Genomic DNA, 18,094 nt, shown 5'->3' with positions numbered 1-18,094 from the left:
CTTCTATTCCTGTTACTACTGCTTGTAGAGTCTCTTCCCTTGAGGGTATATCCTCCTAGGTAAAATAATACTAATAGTCCACCTTAATTCAAGTAAACCAAGAGCTTCAAAATATTGAAGAAAATCTAGCACCTCAGTGAAAACGTTTGACATACTTAGATATTCAGTAGAGGCAAATAGGTCTTGTACATGGTAGAATTTAAAAGGGGAACAGAGACAATGATAAGAAACATATATCCAATAGGAATAAGTGTCTGGTGGCCACTCTCCCCTTGTAGAATCACTTTCCAGCTTGGCTTCTGGTATACCATTTCTCTTGGTCCCCTCCTATCCCCTGTACCCTCCTTCTCTGCCTGCTTTGTGCCATCTGACCCTGAAGCATTGAAGTGACCCAGGAGTCACTTCCTGGATAATCTCATCCAGTCCCATAGCTTTAATTAACATTTATAAGCCATTGAGTTCCAAATTTGTTTCCCCAGCCTGTACAGTGTCCTTGGATAATACACTCCTATAGCCAACTTAGATACTTTACAGACATTTGAAACTTAATACGTCTGAAACTGAATTATTTGTGTTTCTCCTGAAATTGTTTCCCACCCCTCCCCCTAATTTCTCCCCACCAGCATATAGTTGTACTTATTTCTCATTGCATAAGCCAAAAATGAGGGCTTATATTGGTTTTTGTTGGTTTCCCATAATCCCCCATCAATATATCAGTATTGGTCAATATACTGATATTCTTGCTTTCTCATAACCCCCATCAATATATTAGTATAACTTGTCAGCTGTCCCTTCAAAGTAAATCCAGAAAATGAATCTATCTCATTACTTCTACTTCTAACGTCCTAGTAGCAGAACCTACCATAATCTCCTTTCTGAACCACTTTCTCATAAGTGGTCTCCCTGCTTCCACTTTGCCTCCTATAGTCGATGCTCTGATAAACCACCCACATCTCCCTTTGGGCTGGATGACTATCCCCAGCTGCTGGAAGTGTTGTGACAGTGCTCAGCTGTTTATCTTCTCCAAGAGTTGTTCCTGGCTGAATAAAGCTCCTTGTAAAGTCACCCCCCTTCTCAGGGGCAGCCTGTATCCAATGGTTGCTTGATGTATCCATACAAAAACCTGGCACCCCTGTTCCAATTTGAGACAATGCTGAAGGGCGAACCCAGTTTCGGAGCTACCCCCAAGTTGGGTAGGCTTTTGCTGAGACTTCATTGCAGCCCAATTCTCGTTCTGTGTAATCTTGTTTCCTTCCCATCTCCCACTGGTGTTGGTCCTGAGAGCACTTCCAAGAGGGAAAACTTCCTGTATGCTAATCCCTATCTCAGAATCTTCTTCCTGGGAACCTGATCTATCACATCTCCCCAGTTGCTTTCCACACAGTAGCAAGATTAAGCCTTTAAAACATGTCAGACCACGTCACTTCTCTATTCAACACCCTCCAGCAGCTTCCCCTGTCACCCAGAGGCTAAACCAAAGTCCGTAAAATAGTCAACAGCTCAACAGGACTTGGTCCCTATGACTCTCCCTCCTGCTTCCTCAGCTCCAGCCACGATGACTTTTGTGTATTCCTAGAGCATGCAAATCCCACTCCCTGGAATGTTTTTCCCAAGCTTATTACTGTCCCTTCACTTCCTCAGGTCTCTGCTCAAAAGTCACTTTAACTGTAAAACGTCCCTCACCACCCTACATAAGACTGCAACCCCAATTCAAGCCCCTTCCCCGCACTCTCTATCTATTTTTTCCCATGTTATTTGCTCTAGAGCCCGTACCAACTTCTCACGCTTGTTTCCTAATTTTGTCATTTTTAAAAAATTTTTATTTTATATTGGAGTATAGTTGATTTACAAGTTGTGTTAGTTGCAGGTATACAGCAAAGTGATTCAGTTATACATATACATACAATACACATACAATTTTATCATTGGTTTTTAAACTCCATGAGGGTAAGGATTGGTTTTGATCACCTTTATTTTCCTAGAATAGTATGTGGCACTTATTACCACTCCATAAATATTTATCCAGTGAACTTCTTGACTGACTGAAATCTTTATTTGTGGATATTTCTTACACTTCTTTTCTTCTAATGAAAAGGATAATTTTGATTAAATTTGAATTGACTCTCTAAAAGAAAACAGAATCATCACAATCTCAAGTGTCTCGGTTCCACTGGGCCAGCTGCTGCTGGGGCTCACAAGTCCTTACTAAGAATCAAAGGTCTAGAGGCTAAAGGTCATAGCAAAATGGGAGTAATTGCAGTCAGCTTCTTCCCCATGACTCTTACGTACAAATACCTGTAGCAAGAAATAGCAAGATGCTCAGAGCTATGCACTGTCTAACCATCTAGGTCAAAAGCAGACAAAATTTGTACTTATCTCAGATTTTCCACCAAATAGCTGTGAGGTTTTGGGTAAGTCACTTAGCTTCTCAGGGACAATTTGTTTCTAAAACAACATTCTAGAATCAGTGTTGGTTTCCCAATGTGCCTTCTTTAGAATACCAGCCTTGCAAGATAAATAGTGATGAAAGGATTATGTGGTCAAATAAATTTAGGAATTGGTTTATTCCATATCCACCTTTTGGAGTTGTCTCATGTCTCAAGCTTGGCTTAGTCCACAGTTTCTCACATTTATTTGGCCACAGAAGCCCTGGTTTTCCCAATGCCCACTTCCATCCCACTCACAGGGTGAACTGCTGAACTGGGCTGTCCACAGGTGTCTTTCTGCTGTGATATTTGATGACGGCATGAAAAAAAGATATTTTGGTCAAACAAACCAAGAAGTTTCCACAAAGTTACTAGATGAAATGCTATTCCTGATCTGGGCTTGGAAGAGAGAACAGTGAGATAGATGGAGAGTGGCAGAAGTCCTCTGAATTAGGAAGAAAGGAAGAGGTGGTTCACATTCCATGTCTAGTGGACACTATAAATACACGTGGGGCCATGAGTCATGAATATATTCAGCAGCACAGGAATATGAACTGAAAATATGGATACTAACTTGACTAGAAGATCTTGAAACATATCCAGAGAGATATTAATAAAGCGTGGTGCAAAGCATTGGGGATAAAGCATATTATTTAATAGAAATACTCAGAGATTCCATATATAGAGAATCATTTCTATATACATCATAAGAGAAACCTAAATTCTGGCCCACAACACAATTCATAAAGTCTTATTTGTAAGTGAATAGAGTAACACTAGCATCTTCAGAGTTTACAGCATAATTTCATAAAGGAACAGAGCAAAGTAATACTTATTTCCAATATGACTTTTGGTATAATATGATTTAATGTATTTTATTTATAATAAAGCGGAAGAGGGGCACCTTCAAGATGGTGGAGGAGTAAGACGTGGAGATCACCTTCCTCCCACAAATACATCAAAACTACATCTACAGAAATACATTCTGTAGGAGTAGAGTAACTCCTACAGAACACCTACTGAACGCTGGCAGAAGACCTCAGACCTCCCAAAAGGCAAGAAACTCCCCCATTTATCTGAGTAGGGCAAAAGCAAAAAGGAAAAACAGACAAAAGAATAGGTACGGGACCTGCACCTCTGGCAGGGAGCTGTAAAGGAGGAAAAGTTTCCACACACTAGGAAGCCCCTTCACTGGTGGGGACGGGGGGTTGGGTTGGGGGGAACCTTCAGAGTCATGGAGGAGAGAGCAGCAACAGGGTGCAGAGGGAAAAGCGGAGAGATTCCCGCACAGAGAATCGGTGCCGACCAGCACTCACCGCCCTGAGAGGCTTGTCTGCTCACCCGCCAGGGCGGGCGGGGGCTGGGAGCTGAAGCTCAGGCTTCGGTCGGATCCCAGGGAGAGGACTGGGGTTGGCGGTGTGAACACAGCCTGAAGGGGTTAGCGCACCACAGCTAGCCGGGAGGGAGTCCGGGAAAAGGTCTGGAGCTACCGAACAGGCAAGAGACTTTTTCTTGCCTCTTTGTTTCCTGGTGCGTGAGGAGAGGGGATTCAGAGCACCGCCTAAACGAGCTCCAGAGATGGGCGCGAGCCGATGGACCCCAGAGATGGGCATGAAACGCTAAGACTGCTACTGCTGCCACCAAGAAGCCTGTGTGCAAGCACAGGTCACTATCCACACTGTCCCTCCCGGAAGCCTGTGCAGCCCGCCACTGCCAGGGTCCTGTGATCCAGGGACAACATCCCCGGGAAAACGCACGGCGCCTCAGGCTGGTGCAACGTCACGCTGGCCTCTGCCACTGCAGGCTCGTCCCACATCCGTACCCCTCCCTTCCCCCAGCCTGAGTGAGCCAGAGCCCCTGAAGCAGCTGCTCCTTTAACCCTGTCCTGTGTGAGCGAAGAACAGACGCCCTCAGGTGACCTACATGCAGAGGCGGGTCCAAATCCAAAGCTGAACCCCGGGAGCTGTGCGAACAAAGAAGAGAAAGGGAAATCTCTCCCAGCAGCCTCAGAAGCAGCGGATTAAATCTCCACAATCAACTTGATGTACCCTGAATCTGTGGAATACCTGAATAGACAACAAATCATCCCAAATTGAGGAGGTGGACTTTGGGAGCAAGATATATTATTTTTTCCCCTTTTCCTCTTTTTGTGAGTGTGTATGTGTAGGCTTCTGTGTGAGATTTTGTCTGTATAGCTTTGCTTTCACCATTTGTCCTAGGGTTCTGTCCATCCGTTTTTTTTTTATTTTTATTTTATTCACTTAAAAATTTTTTTCTCTTTTTTTCTTAATAATTATTTTTTATTTTAATAACTTTATTTTATTTTATCTTACGTTTTTATTTTATTTTATCCTCTTTCTTTTTTTCTTTCTATTTTTTCTCCCTTTTATTCTGAGCCGTGTGGATGAAAGGCTCTTGGTGCTCCAGCCAGGCATCAGGGCTGTGCCTCTGAGGTGGGAGAGCCAACTTCAGGACACTGGTCCACAAGAAACGTCCCAGCTCCACGTAATACCAAATGGTGAAAATCTCCCAGAGATCTCCATCTCAACACCAAGACCCAGCTTCACTCAACGACCAGCAAGCTACAGTGCTGGACACCCTATGCCAAACGACTACCAAGACAGGAACACAGTCCAATCCATTAGCAGAGAGGCTGCCTAAAATCATAATAAGGCCACAGACACCCCAAAACACACCACCAGACGTGGACCTGCCCACCAGAAAGACAAGATCCAGCCTCATCCACCAGAACACAGGCACTACTCCCCTGCACCAGGAAGCCTACACAACCTATGGAACCAACCTTAGCCACTGGGGACAGATACCAAAAACAACAGGAGCTACGAACCTGCAGCCTGCAAAAAGGAGACCCCAAACACAGTAAGATAAGCAAAATGAGAAGACAGAGAAACACACAGCAGATGAAGGAGCAAGGTAAAAACACACCAGACCTAACAAATGAAGAGGAAATAGGCAGTCTACCTGAAAAAGAATTCAGAGTAATGATAGTAAACTTGATGCAAAATCTAGGAAATAGAATAGACACAATGCAAGAAACATTTAACAAGGACTGAGAAGAACTAAAGAGGAACCAAGCAACGATGAACAACACAATAAGTGAAATTAAAAATACTCTAGAAGGGATCAAGCGCAGAATAACTGAGGCAGAAGAACAGATAAGTGACCTGGAAGATAAAATAGTGGAAATAACTACTGCAGAGCAGAATAAAGAAAAAAGAATGAAAAGAACTGAGGACAGTCTCAGGGACCTCTGGGACAACATTAAACGCACCAACATTCGAATTATAGGGGTCCCAGAAGGAGAAGAGAAAAAGAAAGGGACTGAGAAAATATTTGAAGAGATTATAGTTGAAAACTTCCCTAATATGGGAAAGGAAATAGTTAATCAAGTCTTGGAAGCACAGGGAGTCCCATACAGGATAAATCCAAGGAGAAACATGCCAAGACACATACAAATCAAACTATCAAAAATTAAATATAAAGAAAACATATTAAAAACAGCAAGGGAAAACCAACAAATAACACACAAGGGAATCCCCATAAGGTTAACAACTGATCTTTCAGCAGAAACTCTGCAAGCCAGAAGGGAGTGGCAGGACATATTTAAAGTGATGAAGGAGAAAAACCTACAGCCAAGATTACTCTACCCAGCAGGATCTCATTCAGATTTGACAGAGACATTAAAACCTTTACAAATAAGCAAAAGCTGAGAGAGTTCAGCACCACCAAACCAGCTTTACAACAAATGCTAAAGGAATTTCTGTAGGCAAGAAACACAAGAGAAGGAAAACAACTACAATAACAAACCCAAAACATTTAAGAAAATGGGAATAGGAACATACATATCGATAATTACCTTAAATGTAAATGGATTAAATGCTGCCACCAAAAGACACAGACTGGCTGAATGGATACAAAAACAAGACCCGTATATATGCTGTCTACAAGAGACCCACTTCAGACCTAGGGACAGATACAGACTGAAAGTGAGGGGATGGAAAAAGATATTCCATGCAAATGGAAATCAAAAGAAAGCTGGAGTAGCAATTCTCATATCAGACAAAATACACTTTAAAATAAAGACTATTACAAGAGACAAAGAGGACACTATATAATGATCAAGAGATCAATCCAAGAAGAAGGTATAACAATTGTAAATATTTATGCACCCAACATAGGAGCACCTCAATACATAAGACAAATACTAACAGCCATAAAAGGGGAAATCGACAGTAACACAATCATAGTAGGGGACTTTAACACCCCAGTTTCACCAATGGACAGATCATCCAAAGTGAAAATAAATAAGGAAACACAAGCTTTAAATGATACATTAAACAAGATGGACTTAATTGATATTTATAGGACATTCCACCCAAAAACAACAGAATACACATTTTTCTCAAGTGCTCATGGAACATTCTCCAGGATAGATCATATCTTGGGTCACAAATCAAGCCTTGGTAAATTTAAGAAAATTGAAATCGTATCAAGTATCATTTCTGACCACAACATTATGAGACTAGATATCAATTACAGGAAAAGATCTGTAAAAAATACAAACACATGGAGGCTAAACAATACACTACTTAATAACGAAGTGATCACTGAAGAAGTCAAAGGGGAAATCAAAAAATACATAGAAACAAATTACAATGGAGACACCACTACAAACCTATGGGATGAAGCAAAAGCAGTTTTAAGAGGGAAGTTTGTAGCAATACAAGCTTGCCTCAAGAAGCAGGACACATCTCAAATAAACAACCTAACCTTGCACCTAAAGCAATTAGAGAAAGAAGAACAAAAAATCCCCAAAGTTAGCAGAAGGAAAGAAATCATAAAGATCAGATCAAAAATAAATGAAAAAGAAATGAAGGAAACAATAGCAAAGATCAATAAAACTAAAAGCTGGTTCTTTGAGAAGATAAACAAAATTGATAAACCATTAGCCAGATTCATCAAGAAAAAAAGGGAGAAGACTCAAATCAATAGAATTAGAAATGAAAAAGGAGAAATAACAACTGACACTGCAGAAATACAAACGATCATGAGAGATTACTACAAGCCAACTCTATGCCAATAAAATGGACAACCTGGAAGAAATGGACAAATTCTCAGAAAAGCACAACCTTCCGAGACTGAACCAGGAAGAAATTAGAAAATATGAACAGACCAATCACAAGCACTGAAATTGAAACTGTGATTAAAAATCTTCCAACAAACAAAAGCCCAGGACCAGATGGCTTCACAGGCGAATTCTATCACACATTTAGAGAAGAGCTAACACATATCCTTCTCAAACTCTTCCAAAATATTGCAGAGGGAGGAACACTCCCAAACTCATTCTATGAGGCCACCATCACCCTGATACCAAAACCAGACAAAGATGTCACAAAGAAAGAAAACTACAGGCCAATATCACTGATGAACAAAGATGCAAAAATCCTCAACAGAATACTAGCAAAGAGAATCCAACAGCACATTAAAAGGATCATACACCATGATCAAGTGGGATTTATTCCAAGAATGCAAAGATTCTTCAATATACGCAAATCAATCAACGTGATACACCATATTAACAAATTGAAGGAGAAAAACCATATGATCATCTCAATAGATGCAGAGAAAGCTTTTGACAAAATTCAACACCCATTTATGATAAAAGCCCTGCAGAAAGTAGGCATAGTGGGAACTTTCCTCAACATAATAAAGGCCATATATGACAAACCCAGAGCCAACATCGTCCTCAATGGTAAAAAACTGAAACCATTTCCACTAAGATCAGGAATAAGACAAGGTTGCCCAGTCTCACCACTATTATTCAACATACTTTTGGAAGTTTTAGCCACAGCAATCAGAGAAGAAAAAGAAGTAAAAGGAATCCAAACTGGAAAAGAAGAAGTAAATCTGTCACTGTTTGCAGATGACATGATACTATACATAGAGAATCCTAAAGATGCTACCAGAAAACTCCTAGAGCTAATCAATGAATTTGGTAAAGTAGCAGGATACAAAATTAATGCACAGAAATCTCTTGCATTTCTATACACTAATGACGAAAAATCTGAAAGTGAAATTAAGAAAACACTCCCATTTACCATTGCAACAAAAACAATAAAATATCTAGGAATAAACCTTCCTAAGGGGACAAAAGACCTGTATGCAGAAAATTATAAGACACTGATGAAAGAAATTAAAGATGATACAAACAGATGGAGAGATATACCATGTTCTTGGATTGGAAGACTCAACATTGTGAAAATGACTATACTACCCAAAGCAATCTACAGATTCAATGCAATCCCTATCAAACTACCACTGGCATTTTTCACACAACTAGAACAAAAAATTTCACAGTTTGTATGGAAACACAAAAGACCCTGAATAGCCAAAGCAATCTTGAGAACGAAAAATGGAGCTGGAGGAATCATGCTCCCTGACTTCAGACTATACTACAAATATACAGTAATCAAGACAGTATGGTACCGGCACAAAAACAGAAACATAGATCAATGGAACAGGATAGAAAGCCCAGAGATAAACCCAGGCACATATGGTCACCTTATCTCTGATAAAGGAGGCAAGCATATACAGTGGAGAAAAGACCCCCTCTTCAATAAGTTGTGCTGGGAAAACTGGACAGGTACATGTAAAAGTATGAAATTAGAACACTCCCTAACACCATACACAAAAATAAACTAAAAATGGATTAAAGACCTAAACGTAAGGGCAGACACTATCAAACTCTTAGAGGAAAACATAGGCAGAACACTCTATGACATAAATTGCAGCAAGATCCTTTTGGACCCACCTCTTAGAGTAAGGGAAATAAAAACAAAAATAAACAAATGGGACCTAATGAAACTTAAAAGCTTTTCAACAGCAAAGGAAACCATAAACAAGACCAAAAGACAACCCTCAGAATGGGAGAAAATATTTGCAAATGAAGCAACTGACATAGGATTACTCTCCAAAATTTACAAGCAGCTCATGCAGTTCAATAACAAAAAAGCAAACAACCCAATTCAAAAATGGGCCAAAGACATACATAGACATTTCTCCAAAGAAGATATACAGATTGCCAACAAATACATGAAAGAATGCTCAACATCATTAATCATTAGAGAAATGCAAATTAAAACTACAATGAGATATCATCTCACACTGGTCAGAATGGCCATCATCAAAAAATCTAGAAAAAATAAATGCTGGAGAGGGTGTGGAGAAAAGGGAACACTCTTGCACTGTTGGTGGAATGTAAATTGATACAGCCACTGTGGAGAACAGTATGGAGGTTCCTTAAAAAACTAAAAATAGAACTACCATATGACCCAGCAATCCCACTACTGGGCATATATCCTGAGGAAACCATAATTCAAAAAGAGTCATGTACCAAAATATTCATTGCAGCTCTATTTACAATAGCCAGGACATGGAAGCAACCTAAGTGTCCATCATCAGATGAATGGATAAAGAAGATGTGGCACATATATACAATGGAATATTACTCAGCCATAAAAAGAAATGAAATTGAGTTATTTGTAGTGAGGTGGATGGAGTTAGAGTCTGTCATACAGAGTTAAGTAAGTCAGAAAGAGAAAAACAAATACAGTATGCTAACACATATATATGGAATCTGAGGGGGAAAAAAAAGTCATGAAGAACCTAGTGGCAAGACGGGAATAAAGACACAGACCTACTAGAGAATGGACTTGAGGATATGGGGAGGGGGAAGGATAAGCTGTGACAAAGTGAGAGAGTGGCATGGACATATATACACTACCAAACGTAAAATAGATAGCTAGTGGGAAGCAACCACATAGTACAGGGAGATCAGCTCAGTGCTTTGTGACCAACTAGAGGGGTGGGACAGGGAGGGTTGGAGGGAGGGAGATGCAAAAGGGAAGAGATATGGGAAAATATGTATATGTATAACTGATTCACTTTGTTATAAAGCAGAAAATAACACACCATTGTAAAGTAATTATATTCCAATAAAGATGTTAAAAAAAAGATACATTAAACAAGATAGACTTAATTGATATTTATAGGACATTCCATCCAAAAACAGCAGATTACATTTCCTTCTCAAGTGCACATGGAACATTCTCCAGGATAGATCATATCCTGGGTCACAAATCAAGCCCTGGTAAATTTAAGAAAATTGAAATCATATCAAGTGTCTTTTCCAACCACAATGCTATGAGACTAGATATCAATTACAGGGGAAAATCTGCAAAAAATACAAATACATAGAGGCTAAATAATACAATACTAAATAACCAAGAGATCACTGAAGAAATTGAAGAGGGAATCAAAAAATACCTGGAAACAAATGAGAATGAAAATATGACAACCCAAACCTATGGGATGCAGCAAAAGCAGTTCTAAGAGGGAAGTTTATAGCAATACAATCCTACTCAAGAAACAAGAAACATCTCAAATAAACAACCTAATGTTACAACTAAAACAATTAGAGAAAGAAGAATTTAAAAACCCCAAAGTTAGCAGAAGGAAAGAAATCATAAGGATCAGATCAGAAATAAATGAAAAAGAAATGAAGGAAATGATAGCACAGTTCAATAAAACTAAAAGCTGGTTCTTTGAGAAGATAAACAAAATTGATAAACCATTAGCCAGGCTCATCAAGAAAAAAAGGGAGAAGAGTCAAACCAATAGAATTAGAAATGAAAACAGAGAAATAACAACTGTCACTGCAGAAATACAAAGGATCATGAGACATTACTACAAGCAACTACATGCCAATAAAATGGACAACCAGGAAGAAATGGACAAATTCTTAGAAAACACAACCTTCCAAGACTGAACCAGGAAGAAATAGAAAATATAAACAGACCAATCAAAAGCACTGAAATAGAAACTGCGATTAAAAATCTTCCAACAAACTAAAGCCCAGGACCAGGCAGCTTCACAGGAGAATTCTATCAAACATTTAGAGAAGAGCTAACACCTATCCTTCTCCCTTCCAAAATATAGCAGAGGGAGGAATACTCCCAAACGCATTCTATGAGGCCACCATCACCCTCACACCAAAATGAGACAAAGATGTCACAAAAATGAAAAATACAGGCCAATATCACTGATGAACATAGATGCAAAAATCCTCAACAAAATACTAGCAAACAGAATCCAACAGCACATTAAAAGGATCATACACCATGATCAAGTGGGGTTTATCCCAGGAATGCAAGGATTCTTCAAGATATGCAAATCAGTCATGTGATAAACCGTATTAACAAATTGAAGGAGAAAAGCCATATGATCATCTCAATAGATGCAGAAAAAGCTTTCAACAAAATTCAACACCCATTTATGATAAAAACCCTGCAAAAAATAGGCATAGAGGGAACTTACCTCAACATAATAAAGGCCATATATGACAAACCCACAGCCGACATCGTTTTCAATGGTGAAAAACTGAAACCATTTCCTCTAAGATCAGGAAAAAGACAAGGTTGCCCACTCTCACCACTATTATTCAAAATAGTTTTGGAAGTTTTAGTGACAGCAATCAGAGAAGAAAAAGAAATAAAAGGAATCCAAACCGGAAAAGAAGAAGTAAAACAGTAAACTGTTTGCAGATGACATGATACTATACGTAGAGAATCCTAAAGATGCTACCAGAAAACTACTTACAGCTAATCAATGAATTTGGTAAAGTAGCAGGATACAAAATTAATGCACAGAAATCTCTTGCATTCCTCTACACTAATGATGAAAAATCTGAAAGAGAAATTAAGGAAACAGTCCCATTTACCATTGCAACAAAAAGAATAAAATATCTAGAAATAAACCTACCTAAGGAGACAAAAGACCTGTATGCAGACACTGATGAAAGAAATTAAAGATGATACAGATGGAGAGATATATCATGTCCTTGGATTTCCAATCCAAGAATCATCATTGTGAAAATGACTCTACTACCCAAAGCAATCTACAGATTCAATGCAATCCCTATCAAACTACCAATGGCATTTTTCACAGAACTAGAACAAAAAATTGCACAATTTGTATGGAAACGCAAAGAACCCAAATACCCAAAGCATTCTTGACACAGAAAAATGGAGCAGGAGGAATCAGGCTCTGGACTTCAGACTATACTACAAATCTACAGTAATCAAGACAGTATGGTACTGGCACAAGAACAGAAATATAGATCAATGGAACAGGATAGAAAGCCCAGAGATAAACCTACGCACATATGGTCACCTTATCTTGGATAAAGGAGGCAAGAATATACAATGGAGAAAAGAGAGCCTTTTCAATAAGTGGTTCTGGGAAAACTGGACGGCTACATGTAAAATAATGAAATTAGAACACTCCTTAATACCATACACAAAAATAAACTCAAAATGGATTAAAGACTTAAATGTAAGGCCAGACACTATAAAACTCTTCGAGGAAAACATAGGCAGAACACTCCATGACATTAATCACAGCAAGATCCTTTTTGACCCACCTCCTAGAGAAATGGAAATAAAAACACAAATAAACAAATGGGACCTAATGAAACTTAAAAGCTTTTGCACAGCAAAAGAAACCGTAAACAAGATGAAAAGACAACCCTCAGATGGGAGAAAATATTTGCAAACGAAGCAACTGACAAAGGATTAATCTCCAAAATATACATTCAATGTCAAAAAAAACAAACAACCCAATCCAAAAATGGAAAGAAGACCTAAATAGACCTTTCTCCAAAGAAGATATACAGATTGCCAACAAACACATGAAAGGATGCCCAACATCACTAATCATTAGAGTATGCAAATCAAAACTACAACGAGGTATCACCTCACACCAGTCAGAATGGCCATCATCAAAATATCTACAAACAATAAATGCTGGAGAGGGTGTGGAGAAAAGGGAACCCTCTTGCACTGTTGGTGGGAATGTAAATTGATACAGCCACTATGGAGAACAGTATAGAGGTTCCTCAAAAAACTAAAAATAGAACTACCATACGACCCAGCAATCCCACTACTGGGCATATACCCTGAGAAAACCATAATTCAAAAAGAGTCATGTACCACAATGTTCATTGCAGCTCTATTTACAATAGCCAGGACATGGAAGCAACCTAAGTGTCCATTGACAAATGAATGGATAAAGAAGATGTGGCACATGTATACAATGGCCTATTACTTTGCCATAAAAAGAAATGAAATTGAGTTATTTGTAGTGAGGTGGATGACCTAGAGACTATCATACAGAGTGAAGTAAGTCAGAAATAGAAAAACAAATACCCGATGCTAACACATATATATGGAATGTAAAAAAAAAAAAAAAAAGGGTTCTGAAGAACCTAGGGGAAGGACAGGAATAAAGACACAGACATAGAGAATGGACCTGAGGAAACGGGGAGGGGGAAGGGTAAGCTGGTACGAAGTGAGAGAGTGGCATGGACATATATACACTATCAAATGTAAAATAGATAGCTAGTGGGAAGTATCCACATAGCACAGGGAGATCAGCTCGATGCTTTGTGTCCACTAGAGGGTGGGATAGGGAGGATGGGAGGGAGACACTAGAGGGAGAAGATATGGAGATATATGTATATGTATAGCTGATTCATTTTGTTATACAGCAGAAACCAACACACCATTGGAAACCAATTATACTCCAATAAAGATGTTAAAAAAAGTAAAATAAAATAAATGCAAAGCAATAACTTCCTATTTTATGTTCCAGGTATATTTACATATGAAGAATGCCCTCAAAAGCCTTCATCATATTCTACAGATAAAAATTTTATCTGTATTACTCAGTTTTGCTGATGAAAACTGTGTTCAAAAAGTGTTTTTAGGATGGCTCAGATAAAAGTTTTAATTGATTATTTTTAAAAGCTCTAAGCTCTTTACATTCAGGCTCTGCCCACCAGGACAAGTCATGAAACACCCCTGCCTACAGGTATCTTGTCACAGAGAGATCATAACCAATGTTTTGTCATTAGAGTCACATCTGCTCTTTCTGAAGCAACTGTATTTTAAATTAGCTTCCTTATATTGGTCAACATAAAGAATAGGCTAGATATAAGTGCAAAAATGTGCATACCAGGAAAACAACTACTACTTCCTCTACATATTTTATATTTTATCTTAATCCATCATTTTTTTTCATTGTACTCTATAGAAATTCATGACTCTGCAGAATAACTGAAGACAGATGTCAGAAAACCAATGTCTCTCCATTCTTTTCTTGAACTACCTAACCATAATTAGAAGAATAAAATAGCAATAGAAGAAGGGTAGAACTAACTGACTGTGCTTGCAATACAGAAGAGAGAACATGGGGCTTTAGGTGAGAGAGTACTGGTGTGGTATCCCCACCCTTTGCCACTTACTAGCTGTGTGACCCAAGGCAGATGCTTGATCTCTCTGAGCTTCCTTTATTTAGGACCACGTAATTCATCACACAAACTGGGACACTCTTGAGTGTGAAAGATGGGGGGATGGGGGGCACAATTAGTAATTCCTTCAGGGCAACAGGCATAAAATGGGACTATACGGGGCAAACCAAGGCATAATCAGCCTACTTATTTGCAATATTGAGGCCGTAATATCTCAAAACTGTTGTGAGGTTAAAAATGGCATGATGTGATAGGCTATGGAGGAAGTTTAACAGCACGTATTCAATAAGTTATTTTTCTCTTCTCATAAATAACAGTTGGGTATTGGTTGGGGATGGGGATGATGGGAAGGGCTAATTGTGTTATCTTTTAAAACATGGAGCAAGATAAATGGTTGGCCTACTGCTTCTTCTGCTTGCAGGGCTCTCCAGCAACCATCTCCCTGCTTCATTTCTCTTCACACTGCTGAGTTCTAAGAAACTCAGAGATTCTATGGTGAATCATTTTAATTTGCATGATGAGGTTACCACAATTGCTGACCCACTGTATGCTTCATAAAATCACTACCTGAAGACTCCTTCCATGACTCCCTGGGTGAGATACAGCCACCTGTTGCTGCTCTCTTAGGCCTTGTACTTCTGCATAGCACGTGCTGCTATTAAAACTATGTGGTTACATGTATAGTGAATTCTTTAATGTCTGGCTCCCCAGTTGGAACATAAGCACCAGGACAACAGGAAATTTCTATTTTGTCTCCTGCTGTACCCCCAGCACTTAGTATAGTGCTTATCACATATCAGGGGGTCAATAAATGTCCATTAAATAAACAAATGACCATGGGCATACATGAGGGTTGTATGGAGGATTCAGAGAGGGCAAGAGAGATTTCTGTCTTCAAGGAACATACAGTTGTTAGGGAACCACTGACCAAAACTGCCCACCTTGGCCAACTACGATGATAACCACTTGCATGAGTTGTCTCACAGTAGGAGTTCCCGACAAGGAACATGGTGCTGCCGAGGAAAACTAACCAGGAGAATTTGGGAGGGTCCAAAAGGAGAGAGGAGATGCCAGCCCATAATATGTCCTACCCACCTCCCAGAATCCTTTGTGCTGGAATCCTTCTTGGCGAAGAGATGCATGCACCACCAGGAAGGACACTGAGTCAGACCAAATATGGGCCAGGCAAGATGATTGGCCAGAGACAACCCAGAAACTAACTCCATTACCATAAAACCTGAGACTGTGAGCCACATGGCAGAGCAGTTCTCCTGGGTTCCCTTACCCTGCTGCTCTCCGCCCTGGCGCCCCTTCCCAATAAAGTCTTTTGCTTTGTCAGCACGTGTGTCTCCTCAGACGATTCATTTCTGAGTGTTAGACAAGAGCCCAGTCTTGGACCCTGGAAGGGGTCCCCCTTCTTGCAACACAGTAACAGGGGCCATAGAGAAATAAGAGTGATTTAATCACTGTATATTTTGTTACTTTGAAGATAGGTCATATATAAAAGTAGCAACCCACACTGAATGCCAAAGCTCTGAATGTTTTAAGAGCGGATAGAAGGAATCAGCATCCAAAGGGTGTGTGAGGGGCCGGGGTGCTTGGAGGGAAATGGAGAAGCTTCTCTGGCCTAGATCATGCCTCCCAATCTTGGCAGCCTTGGTCTCTCACCCTGGCCACGCCACACACTCGACCCACTCATCCCAGAACAGATTTGATCAAATTTATACTGTGTATAAATACCATTTAATGAGTTTTCTGTGATACTATTCTGGGTACTTAATATAGATCGTCTCTTGAATTTCTCACAACAAGCCAGCAAGAGAATTATCATGTCCATCAGACAAATAAGAAAATTGAGAATCGGGGGAGATTAAATTACTTGCTTAATGAGCACAAGATGTAATTGGATTTGAATCCCTGTCTGCCTGGCTAGAACCCAGTTTCATGTGGACTCTTATTTGCTGACTGCTTCTGCCGGCCTTACCATAGAAATACTCACTTACAGACAAGTGATAAGAAAGGTTCAGGAGAGAGTAGCCAGCAAAGATTTCGTTGTTAACAACGTTAAAGAGAATTGGAGTCAGATGAACGTTTCCTTAAAGCCTCCAGTATTCATCCCCAAAATGAGGCTATACACTCTGACTTTTCTAGCTTTCATTACTATTATTTTCTGTCTCTATGTCATTCTTGCTATAAAAACAATGCATGGGGGCTTCCCTGGTGGCGCAGTGGTTGAGAATCTGCCTGCTAATGCAGGGGACACGGGTTCGAGCCCTGGTCTGGGAAGATCCCACATGCCACGGAGCAGCTGGGCCCGTGAGCCACAACTACTGAGCCTGCGCGTCTGGAGCCTGTGCCCCGCAACGGGAGGGGCCGCGATAGTGAAAGGCCTGCGCACCGCGATGAAGAGCGGTCCCCGCACCGCGATGAAGAGTGGCCCCCACTTGCCGTAACTAGAGAAAGCCCTCGCACGAACCGAAGACCCAACACAGCCAAAAATAAAATAAATAAATAAATAAAGCAGCTATAAAAAAAAAAACGAATCCTTTGAAAAAATAAATAAATAAATAAATAAATAAATAAATAAATAAAAAAACAATGCATGGTTATTTTGCAACATAACTTTAAAATGGAAATGAGATATCAGCAAAAAATTCAATTGTATTGGTATGAATGCTAAAGCTACCTAAATTTCAATATGGATAGTGCAACATAGACCCAGAAAAATATTGTTGGATCGCTAAATATGTTTATGACAAGTATTTCCTTATATTTAATAAACAATATTTATCTTCAAAAACATCTAAACTAATGTGTGAACTCTGACATGGTTTATACCATCAATTTATTAATTCTACTAATGGAAACAATGAAATGTGGAGTCAGATTCAAACCATAAATCTACCAAGAATTAGCCGACAACACTATGATAGTTATTTAAATTCCATGAGCTTTCATTTCTCCATCTATAAAATGGGCATAATAAAGGCACCCAAATCTCAGAGGGTGAATGTGAAAATTAAATGAGATGACATATAAGATCCTGATGTATGGCCCAACACACAGTTGGCACACAGTAAATGTAATTTCTCTCTTTCTTTCTAGGACAGATGAAATGTATAAGGTTTAACAAAAATCTCTAATGGATACAGTCTCAGAATACTACCATGTTTTCTTGTGGTGTCCTCTATTTTCTCCCCTTAATGTGTTCACTCCAAAACAAAACAGAAAGGCAGATTTTAACCATCTTCATGCTCATCTACTGTCATCCTAAAGATCC

General features: G+C 39.5%; 1 protein-coding gene across 14 annotated transcripts in view; it reads right to left on the bottom strand.

Moving 5' to 3' along the window:
- LOC118904077 (muscular LMNA interacting protein) overlaps nt 1-18,094 on the bottom strand; it is a 275,275-nt gene that overhangs the window by 152,762 nt on the left and 104,419 nt on the right. The gene's annotated exons all lie outside the window — the stretch shown is intronic.

Source organism: Balaenoptera musculus, chromosome 11 (genome assembly GCF_009873245.2).
Source record: "Balaenoptera musculus isolate JJ_BM4_2016_0621 chromosome 11, mBalMus1.pri.v3, whole genome shotgun sequence".
NCBI classification, from domain to species: Eukaryota; Metazoa; Chordata; class Mammalia; order Artiodactyla; family Balaenopteridae; genus Balaenoptera; species Balaenoptera musculus.
The sequence above is the reverse complement of the archived record's forward strand: the minus strand, read 5'-3'. Positions and strand labels throughout refer to the sequence as shown.